The sequence below is a fragment of the Cavia porcellus genome, unplaced genomic scaffold, assembly GCF_034190915.1.
Source record: "Cavia porcellus strain 051 isolate PalLab524CR breed Dunkin Hartley unplaced genomic scaffold, mCavPor4.1 scaffold_7, whole genome shotgun sequence".
NCBI lineage: Eukaryota > Metazoa > Chordata > Mammalia > Rodentia > Caviidae > Cavia > Cavia porcellus.
The window spans coordinates 79391995-79403256 of NW_026947490.1; the positions used below are offsets into that span (position 1 = coordinate 79391995).

An 11262-nucleotide genomic window follows, 5' to 3' on the forward strand; every position below is an offset into this window, starting at 1 on the left:
AATTATCAGCTTACTTCTCCATCTTCTAGTTTTTGTGAGAATACACAAGGTTTTATGGTTTGTGTCTGCATATTCTTCCAAAGCCTCATGCAGTCATGGAGGCAGCTGAGTCTAACACTTGTGATTGGTCCACTGTCTAGCACTGGGATTGGCAGTGTGAGTGCTGCACCCGCCCAGGGGTGGAGCCAGAATACAATACAAAGGAGAGAAGGAGGGATGCTTTTCCCTTTTACCCTTTAGCTCTTGTCACTTGCGGTCTCCATGAATAATTGTGCCTTAACCACACCTCCTTGTCTTGGACCACGCTGAATATAGACTGAAACCTCCAAAATCTGTAAGCTAAACAATCTTTCCTTCCTTCATTTTGGACATAAGTATTGTGTCTTAGCGATAAGAAAAAAGTAACCAAGACATGAAGTATTAATATTGTCAATAAGAATAATAACATCCAAAGTTTCCTGAACACTTAATTTGTGCCAGGCTTTATTCTAGGCAATTTATCCATACGGTGTTATTTCTTCTCAGAAAAGCCCTATGAGACAGGCATACCTCACTGTTTGAAGTGTTTAATCCATGCCAAACTTCAGTAAAATCTAAAGCCTTTACTGTCATAGCTGAGGCTTTGAGAATAAACAATTCCCCAGTGGCTGATGAATAGAAGAATTAAGAGCTATAAACCCAAACTATTGGGCCCATAGACTGGATTTTTTACAACTACATCTAGTTTCTCTTAATACCAGTCCACATACTGATAAATTTATGAAAATCAATATTTTCTACACGCTGTTGTCTTCCAAACAACTAATGTCACTATTCTGCAAATTATTTCCTTCAATTTCTCACTGATTGACTCATAAAGAGCTCTTGCAACATCACAGTTCTTAAATTCCTGCCATTCTTATATCTGTTGGTATCGTTTTTGTTGTCAGGAATAACACAATCTAACTTGACTTGCCAGTAAAGGCGAACTCAGATTCTGCAGCTAAATAACTTCCAGGACCCATTTTCTTCCTCTCAGTCCGCTCTGCCTCCTGTAGGATGCTTCTCCTACAGGTGGTTTCCCTTGGAACTGTCAGTAACTCAAAGGGGATACCATTCTGCTTCCTCATGCAAGATGGAAAAATGTTCTCTACCTTGGGAAGCTGTCCCTGAAGAATGAGAACTTTTCTTTGCAGAAGAGCCTGACAATCTCTCTCTGCATCTGTTTCTTTCAAGGTTGCTCAAGCAAGCAATCATCGCTGAACCAGTAAGTGTGCTGCTGGGTGGGTTGGGATTTCACTGGTTATCTGATGCCTGATCAAAATGGCCTGCACCACAGCAGTGAGACAGTGTCATAGAGAACGTGTGCAGGAAGCGAGACTAATTCAAGGAAAATAAAAATCGTAGCCAAAAGCACTCTGCTAAGGGCCCCCTCAAGTTCTCATCACCATCACCGCAATACCAGCCACATCAATGTTAAAATAAGAGGAACTTTGTTGTGAACATACAATTTTTTTATTCATTTATCCCTTGATAGGCACATCAACCGCTTCCAGGATTTAATTTTTGTGAGCTGAGCTGCTATAAGCAGGAGTACACATGTATCCTGGAATATAATCACTAGCTCTGTTGGTAAGATAACCACCAGAGTTAAAACTAAGTCAAATGAAATGTTTATTTTTGTTTTTACAGAAATCTCCACACTGACTTCCAAAATAATTATACTAATCTATGTTCCCACTAATAGTATAGAAGTGTTCCTTTTTTCCCCACAACACGGCCAGTATTTGCTGTCTATGGAACCCTTGGTAACAGCCATTCTTATTGACATAAAATAGAATCTCAGTGTTGTTCTGATTTGCGTTTCTCAAATGGCCAAGGATGTGGAACAGTGTTTCAGATATTTAATGGCAATTTGGGTCTCTTTATCTGAGAAGAATCTATTCATTTCAATTACCCACTTTTTAACTATGTCTTTTTTTAATGAAGTCTTTTAGTTTTGATTCCTTTATGTATTCTAGATGTGAGTCCTCTGTCAGGAATAGCTGCTAAAACTTTTTCTTGCTTTGTTTCAATTTTTTCTGATTTAATATGATGTTGACTCTGTGTTTGTCATAAATGATTTTTTGTCATTTTAAGGTAAGGTGCTTCTACACCAGCTTTCATGAAGTTTTTGTTTTGTTTTGCTTTGTTTTAATCACGAAAGGATGCTGGATTTTGTCAGTTCTACAGCTACTGAAATAACCATGTGTTTTTTATCCTTTCTTCTGTTTATATGCTGTATTACATTTATTGATTTATGCATGTTGGACCACTGTTGCACACCTCAGATGAAGCCAACTTGATTGCAAAACATGATCTTTTTAAAGGATTATTGTTTTCCATTTGCAAGTATCTTAGTATCTTTTGAGGATTTTTGTATCTCTATTCATCAAGATAATTGGTCTCTAGTTTCCTTTTGTGTTGTCTTTGGTTTTGGTATCAGAGTAATACTACCTTCGCAAAATGAATTTTGCAATATTCCTTCGCTTTCAATTTCATGGAAAAGCTTGGGAATTATTGGCATTAATTCTTCCCTGAAGTTCTTGTGAAATTCAGTGATGAGCTCCTCATTTTCTGGGCTTTCCTAATTTGTTAGGGTTTTCATCATTGCCTCTATTTCATTGCCAGTTATTAGAATATTTGTATGTTCTTGTTTCCATTTGGTAATTCTTGTGTCTCTAGGAATCTATCAATTCCTTCTAAATTCTCAAATTCATTAGAATGTAGGATTTTGAAGTATTTGCTTATAATCCTCTGGACTTCAGTGGTGTCATTTTGATTTTGCTTTTTCACTTTTAATTGCATTGATGGAGGTCTTTTCTTTTCTTCTTTTGGTAATTTGGTTAATGTTTTCTCTACCCTCTTAGAGAACCAACTTATCAATTGATTGAATATTTTAATCTCAATTTCATTAATTTCAGCTTTGATCTCTATAGATTTTTCCCTTGTGCCAATTCTGTATTTGAGTTGCCCTTTTTTTCCAGGACCTTGAGATGTATCATTAGATTATTTATTTAGAATAAGTCTGTTTTTCCAATGTGTGGATGCAAAGCTATCAACTTCCCTATTAGGACTGTTTTAACTGTGTTCCACATGTGCTGGTATGTCATGTTGTCATTATTATTTGATCCCATGAAGTTTTACATTTCTTCCTTGATTTCTTCTGTAGCATATCGATTACTCAAGAGTGTGCTATTTAATTTCCACATGCTGGAATAACTTTAGCGGTGTCTTTTGCCATCGACTTCTTGTTTCATTACACTGTGATCTGATAATATGCATGAGATTATTTTAATTCTTTATATTCCTTTGTGGTGTTTTATGGCTGAGGGTAGAGTCTATTTTGGAGAAAAGTATCTTGTGCTGCTAAGAAGAAAGTGCATTCTGTGGTTGCTGAGTGAGACACCCTCCGTATCTAGTATATCCATTTGTTTAAAGGTGTGGTCGAACACAGATACTTCTTTGTTGACTTTTTTTTTTTGTCTATGTGACCTACCTACTTGTGATAGCTGAGTGTTGACGTCCTCCACTAAGACTGTGCTGATGTTTATCTGATCTTTTATGTCAAGCAGTATTTGTTTAAGTGTGCAGGTACTCAATACATATAGTCACAATGGTGATCTTCTCCTATCGAATTGTTCTCTTTATGAGAATGTAGTGACCTTCTTTGCCTCTTCTGATGATTCGGGGCTTCAAGTCTGTTTTGTCTGAAAATTGGATAGCAACTCCTCCTTGCTTTCAGGTTTCCATTACACGGTATATCATTTTCCATCTTTTAACTTTCAGTTTACTTGTTTCTTTATGAATTAGATGTGTCTCTTGTATGCAATATGCATTAAATTTTGTTTCTGGATCTAATTTACCACTCTGCATCTTTTGATAGGCTAGTTAAAAACAAGTAATTAAAAATTTTTACTAAAAGACATTGACTGATTCCTGTCACTGCATTATCTTTCTGTTATTGATTCCTTCATTTTCTCTTTTAGGTCTTTTTTTTTTTTTTTTTTTTTTTTTGCTTTATTTTTCTCTTTTGCTTAACATAACTTGCTTCATATGTTCTTTCTTTTAGGCTCTACAATCCCTTCCCTTTCTAAATTGATCTTTGGGTACTCTTTTCCATCATTTCATTCTTCCCTCTTCCTCAAAGGCAGGCAAACTCTTCCTTTCCATTACCTAACTTATTCTTTCTCTCTAACCAGATTTTTCACACTGATATCTGCCTGGCTTGCCTCTTGCTACCATCTAGATTCTGCCCAAATCTTATCAATAAACCTGTCTGGCAGTGCAACATGAAAGAGCTTCATTTTACCTTTCTACGCTTGCATGATTTTTTTTTTCCTTTTTTTTTTTTTAATTTTATTTAAGGAGAAAAGAAAAAAAAAGCAGGGAAAGGGTACAAGTTATACAGATTTACAGAAAAAAATGAACAGTAGGAAATCACTAGTTAATGGATTACATATTGTCATCTTAGAAATAATTGTTCAAGTCACAAAATTAAAGCTTGTAAAGTGGACATTCCATCAATGATACTGCAAACAGTTCTGTTCATTGATCCAATAAAACTCTGTGATATCATTTTCTATCTTATACACTTAAATATACATGCAGTTATATAGTTTGGAGCACTTTCTTTTCCTCTCTTTTGTACCATGACTATTACACATTTTGGGTTTCATTGCTCCCACGGTTCTTATTACTTTTTTGGAAGAGAGTAAAACCAAATGTGACATAACAGAACAGAATCGGTCAAGTCAAAAGGGTGGACATAATAGATAATGTAAAAACAATACAAGGTGATCAACAATGGTTACCATAATGCCTCCCGCTATCTCTAATAGAATTGCCTATATCGTTAGTTATAATACAATTGAACAAAACAGTAAAGAATAAAACTGACAAAACCAAAACATTGGAGACATTGTAGGTCTTCAAAAGTAGATAAAAGTCAACGAGAATGGGCGTCATAATGAATCTCATTATCTTCACAGCTGATGCCTAAACTTTCGAACTGATACTATCCAGCAAAACAGAATAGGGGAACATCAGTTAAAAACCAGATGGTGAGAGTAATACAGGGCTTTAAATCAAGGTAATGAAAAGTCAAAGGGGGTTACTATAATATATCCTGCTATTTTTTTCCTTTAATTAAAAGGATAAAGATAAAAAAGTAAATAATGGAGTGGAGATTGAGATAAAAAAGGGCATAACAACGAAACAGCGCAGATCAAAACATAACCATTTAAGCAGCATAGTGTTTCACCACCAGATAATCCTGACCTAAAAGTAGTTACCATATTGTCTCTTTCTTTGAAATCCTTGAGTACAACTTCGTATACTGTAGCATTAAGTATATCAAAACAATGTAAAACCATTCAAGAGAATGACAGCATTACAGAGTATTTAGAATCGACTAACAGAAAATGAACAATGGTTTCTGTATAATCTCCTTGTCTTTAAAAGGTTTTTGCTTATACTATCGTACAGAATAAAATCCAATAAGATACAGCCTATTTAGACCATTGGAGACAGAAGGACAAAAGCTAGATGAGACTTCAAAACAAGATGATACTAAATCAGTATTACCTATTAAGATGTCATTTTCTCCAAAACAGCTGTTCCTATCATCCAATCTTCTCTGTCTCATTTCTGTTGAGCTCTTTTTCTGTCAGTAGCTGTCAGTTTGTCTTCTTCATTTTGTTCTCTGCTCCATTCGTTGTGGCCTCTCTGACATTATTTCTGGATTCTTTGTATTTTTCTTTTTTAGAATATCCTGCAATACTCTCTGTAGAGTTGAATTGGTGATTGCAAATTCCCCCAGTTCCTCTTTATCCTGGAAGCACCTTGTTTTTCCATCAATTTCCAGGGACAGTTGTGCAGGATATCTCAATCTTGGCTGGAGATTATTATCTTTCAAAGCTTGAATTATTTCCCCCCATGCTCTTCGTGATTTGATGGTTTGTGCAGAGAAATCTGCTGTAATTCTGATGGGTGTTCCCTTGTAAGTGGTCTGTTTCTTGTCTCTGACAGCTTTTAATATTCTGTTCTTGTATTGAATTTCTGGAATTCTGATTATTATATGCCTGGGTGTAGATCTGTTTGGGTTGTAGGTGGCTGGGGTCCTGTATGCCTCATACATCTGAGTATCTTTACCTTTTGCTAAATTAGGAAAATTCTCCTGGATTATTTCTGTGAGTAGCTTTTGTAGTTCACTTGTTTGTGTCCCTACTTCTTCTTTTATGTTCTTAATCCTTAAGTTATGGATCCTCTTATCATCTTCTTGTCTTTGTATTATTGCTGTTTGTTTCTTTGTTATTTTTAAGAAGTTTTTCATTTCATTCTCCCATATTACAAGTCTGCCCTCCAGTTCAGATAGTCTGTCCTTAGTTTCTTTCAAGCTGTTATGCCAGTCTTCGATAGACTTCTTAGTATCTTGGTAGTCCCTTTGAACCTGCTTCACGAATTCTATGCTTTCTCTGTTTTCTCCATCAAACAATTCTCCCCTTTTTTTCTGTTCTTCCATTCCACCACCTGTTTTTTCTTGGGTGGTACTTAGCATTTCTCTAACTATTCTGCATACTTCTAGCTTCAGGTCGTTGATAACTTCATTCCTGAATTGGTCTATGAGGCTCTCTATATGGCGCCTTATGTGTATTGGTGCGGTGTCTGCTATTGCCTGTTTCTCAGAATTGGGGGCCGAGGAGCCTTTCTTGTTGCTGCCTCTTCCCATGCTGCCTCTTCTTCTCTGTTCCTTATATATGCAAGCTTATATAAGAGGCCCAGCTTCTCTCCCAGTCAGCCACAGCCTGATCGAATTGCGCCAGTTAGGTGTTCCCGCTCACTGCTTACGCTTGCATGATTTATCCCTTTACCCAGTTTTATTCTTCTTTGACATCTTACATATTTCTCAAATATGATTGGTATTCTCTATTGCTGTCTACCCTTTGATTGTAATATAAATTAGAATTGCTTCAATTGTAATACAAATTTCTTGAAGACAAGAATTTCTGTCTGATTTCTACTTTGCTGTACAGCCTAGAAAATACAGCAAACGAAGTAGACTTATTAAAAGTATTTGAAAAGTACTGTGGACAGATGGTGAAAACTCATTCTTACTTAGAGTGTTAAATAATCAGGAATAAAGGGTAGAGTGATTAAGGGCTTGAAAGCCTGTCTTTTGACAACCCGAATCTATACTGTTGGCCATTTAGAACAAGATTAGTTTATCAATTGCAGGAATATTAACAACTATACTTTGACTCCATACTGAAACAATTTGAGATGTTGTTATGATTTTGCTCTCCCTACTTCTAAAATTTTTCTCTAAAATCAGTAGATCTTTTTAAAGTAAGCATGTCTGGCGTGCATTTTCTACAGCATAAAAGAGGGGATGCAGAGCTGAGTTAGGAAGTTTTTCAGTCGAGTCTTACCTGCTAGTCTCTGGACCTGTTCACATTAACATAGATTCTACGTTAACCCTCCTTTCTTCATACACACCCACAGTGACAGAAATCTTTCTCTTAACTGACAGTCTCTGTGATCCTGGATGTGAGATGGGATACACAAAAAGTCAGCTCATCGGGGCTCCTCTTTTGAAGGTTGTCCAAGTCTTCTTAATTATATCACATCATTATTGTATACTGATCTCACCTCTGAGTTAATGGATATTGACAGCTCCTCTTCTCTACTGATTGTATTACTAGGAACATTCATCACTTTCCTTTAGCACTGATGAAGTCGCCATGCTACTTGACTGGAAGGGACCATCATAGCACAGAGAGATCAATACAACTTGATAGAATCATTCTCCTAGGTTTGATTCATCGTGAGGCTGATCCATTTGCATCAAGATGTCCTCATTGCCGCTACTCTGAAATGCTTTCTAAGTCCACTTGCTTAGGAGGGCAGTGCTGCCCTCAGGACTTGTAGAGCTTGTGTGAGAAGAAAATCCTTCCCCAGCCTCCTAATTGGTCTGTCAACTTATCTTCCATTGGAAGCCCTATTCTTACTAGAGGATCCTCCTAAATTTAAACATGAAAGTGATTATTCATGCTACAGAATCATAGTGACAAGGAGTAAATATTATGTGCAACTTGACTTATTTTTGTAACAGACTAAATTGATGAAATTGGCATACATAAAATATATATGTAAAACATACAATTGAGAATATGAAACAGAAAAATAGACAAACTACATAAATACAGATGCAGCAAAAGCCTGAAACTTATTTCCATCAAAATATTTTCAGTGCTTGAAGTTACTTTCCCAGAGTACTATGATACCAGGCACTTGTTATTTCCTCCTTCTCGATAACAGCACTTTCTAATTTTAGTATAATTATTTTATCCGGTGCCTTTAAGTTTCTTCAAATGGAAACATGACCATGTCATTCAAAGGCTTAAGTTTCTCCACTTAAAAAAGTGATAACAATTTTATGATGAGTTCAAAGAAGCAAATAGAGGCTGTCCCCTACCGTGAGAACTCTACCTGATATTCAAGTGGCAGAAGAATGGGTGTCCCATTTTCTAACAACTTTCTCCTCTCAGATTAAGATTCACTTTTATGAAAGACTGCTGGGATTCAATCCAGATGAGGCAGATCTCAGGAGAGCCAGGAGATGGATAAATAGTTAAGCCCTCTCAGAGTTATTCTTTCTTCCTTCATTTTCTCAGAATTTTGTTCAGTGCATAACCATAGCTCCCCTCAGTGCTCATTTTCGAATCTGGAAGACCTTGGGTGGCACATTGGGCCTCCCCTGGAGGGCAGGATGAGAGGCCAGCAAGGGTTGGAACGTGCTTTCTTCTCGCCCAGTCCCTGTGGGCCAGAGGGCAGGAACTGCACCAGGAGAACACGGAGCCCAGAGAGCTGGGGAAACCACATGGCTTCCTTGCTCCTTGTGAGCCACTGCCTCCCTCCCTCTGCTCCTGCAGTGTTATTCTTCCCCTCACCCCAGACATTAAGCTGCCTGCTTCTAGAACCTTCCCTGACTTCTCCCAGCTGCATCTGTCTAAAAGCTTGTTCTGTTAATTTTATTAGCAGCTTGTCTGTGTTTCCCCTCCGGAGTCCTATTAATCATTTAGCATTCCTCATGGGGTCTGCATACATCTGTCCCATCCAATTCTGAACTTTTTGGCCATTAGGAGCATATTTTCACCTTTTTCTCCTCAACCATCTAAATTTTGTATATTGAAATGCTCAATAAGGGCTGACTGAATAAATTCATAAGTGGACGGATGGCAAAGAACGCAAGTAATGTAGACTGAGAGCCAAGTGAGGCTGTAACAGAAAATAACACATCTGAACAAAACCCTGAAAAAGTTAATGGCAGGAAGAACATTTAAAATACCTCTAGTTGTCACCTTCCGGCTCTTCTGCTCCTTCTCATAGAGGTTCCATCACAGTTGTTCACGAAGGAGGCTCTCAGGCTTAGAGGAGAGGAACATTAGTAGGAATCAGGCTTATCAATTAGAGGGTGCCCAGTAAGGCATAGCTTCAGTTCATATCTGCCTCCATAACCAATGCCACCGTGAAATATTGTCACTAGTACACAGTTCCCACAACAATCCCCTGTCTAGTTTTGTCAGGATTAGCACCTCTGAACCCAAAATAGTATCTGACATGACTTTCTATTTACAGCAGAGCACATGGGCTGTGTTAATAGCACCCTGCCCTGCTCCTTGGAGGCGAAGACAGACCCATCAGCCAAGGGCTGGAGGAACAGGCAGCCCTGATGCTTATCTGCTGAAAACTACACCAGGGGACTCATCAAGGAATTTCAGGACTTTCTTTTGATAAAGCCCCAAAACCATCAGACCTGCTTCGGTCAAAACTAAAAATAACTTGGGCTGGTTAGGAAAGTCGTTGGCCTGGAGGTTGGAAGGTGTGAGACACACGGTTTGCACACACTGGTTTGGCACCAGCAGGCAGGGTGTTTAACCTCTCAATTTCTCTGAATGTCTGTGCTTTCTTCTGTGTCTTGGGGGTGATGGAGCAGTCCTCCTTTGATCATGCGGAATGTAGAAGTCCCGAAGGAGACAATGACTATGGAGGCATATGATGAACAGTCTTCCTTTTCCCAGGAAGAGAAGAGAGGAGAGGGAGTGTCCTGACAGAGAACAGCCATGCTGGAAACAGTCCCCAGTGGGTCGGACTCAGCAGGAGTCACAACCCCGTGTGCTCAGGAAGTGGCTTCTATTGAGGAACTCATTCCCTTTGTTCCATTGCTTTCCAGTTGCTGTAGAATTCTAATGCATGTTCTCTCCTTGCTGTTGGCTTTGCTACCCTACCATCCAAGCAGCTTCATTCCAAGACTAACACAGCCAGTAATGAAAATGACTATGCCCAGCACGAGAGGTCACTCAAGCACAGGAGCACAGGATGCATAAACATGCTTCTTTAGAAACAGTCATCTGTTCTTCTTCAAAACTTGAAAATATTGCGTAAATAAATAACATTTACTACACACTGTGTGTATATGCAAATCTATGTTAATAGTTATTTGCATTGATTCATTTAGCATTCATAATAATGCAGCAGAAGAGGCACCACTGTTCTCATTTTACAAATGAGGAAACTAACTTCTGTGCCAAGCTCTTGGAAGTGCTGTAATTGGGCCTAGGATTTGAGCCATGCTTTTATTTCATATAAAAATCTATGCTCTAATACAATGTGCATTTACTTCAAAAATAATAATACTGTGTGAAAATAGATAAGGAAAAAAAATCTCTGGAAAATATCTACTTGATCAAAAACAAGATGCTGATATTCCTCTCCCCACGGCTCAGGTCTTCTTGGAGAACTTGCACACTGTCTGCAGGGCAGGGGGAAATCTTGGGTTAAACACAGTGGGAAAGATTCATCTGTAGCTAATGGAAAATAGGATATAACTTTTCAGAAAATACATACATATGTATCTCCATAAAGGGAGGGTGGACGGGACATTACCATTCCCCCTCAGTGTCGGACTCCTTGTGCTCCACTGGAAATCTCTCAGAAGACCCAGCCAAACCAAACATACCAACTCTTGCACCATCCAAGGAGGCTGACCAGTTTGTGTGAAAGAACACTGCCACAATTCAGCTTAATAGTTCCTTGTGGTATTTTTTATTTTCAAGAGAAATCATTACAAATACTTTCAAAATGTATGAAAATTCTATCTCTTCCACTTTGAAAACTTACTGCTCAGGTTAGTCACCATCAGATTTAATCAGGCTACAGAGTCGGCTACAGAGGATAACTCCT

At 38.1% G+C, this 11262-nt stretch overlaps 1 long non-coding RNA gene across 1 annotated transcript in view; it reads right to left on the reverse strand.

Moving 5' to 3' along the window:
* LOC106026917 (uncharacterized) overlaps positions 1 to 9601 on the reverse strand; it is a 203880-nt gene extending 194279 nt beyond the window's left edge. Inside the window, exon 1 of the long non-coding RNA XR_001200516.2 lies at positions 9368 to 9601. This is a non-coding gene — a long non-coding RNA (uncharacterized LOC106026917). The remainder of the gene's footprint in view (positions 1 to 9367) is intronic.
* Between the last annotated feature and the right edge of the window lie 1661 nt (positions 9602 to 11262).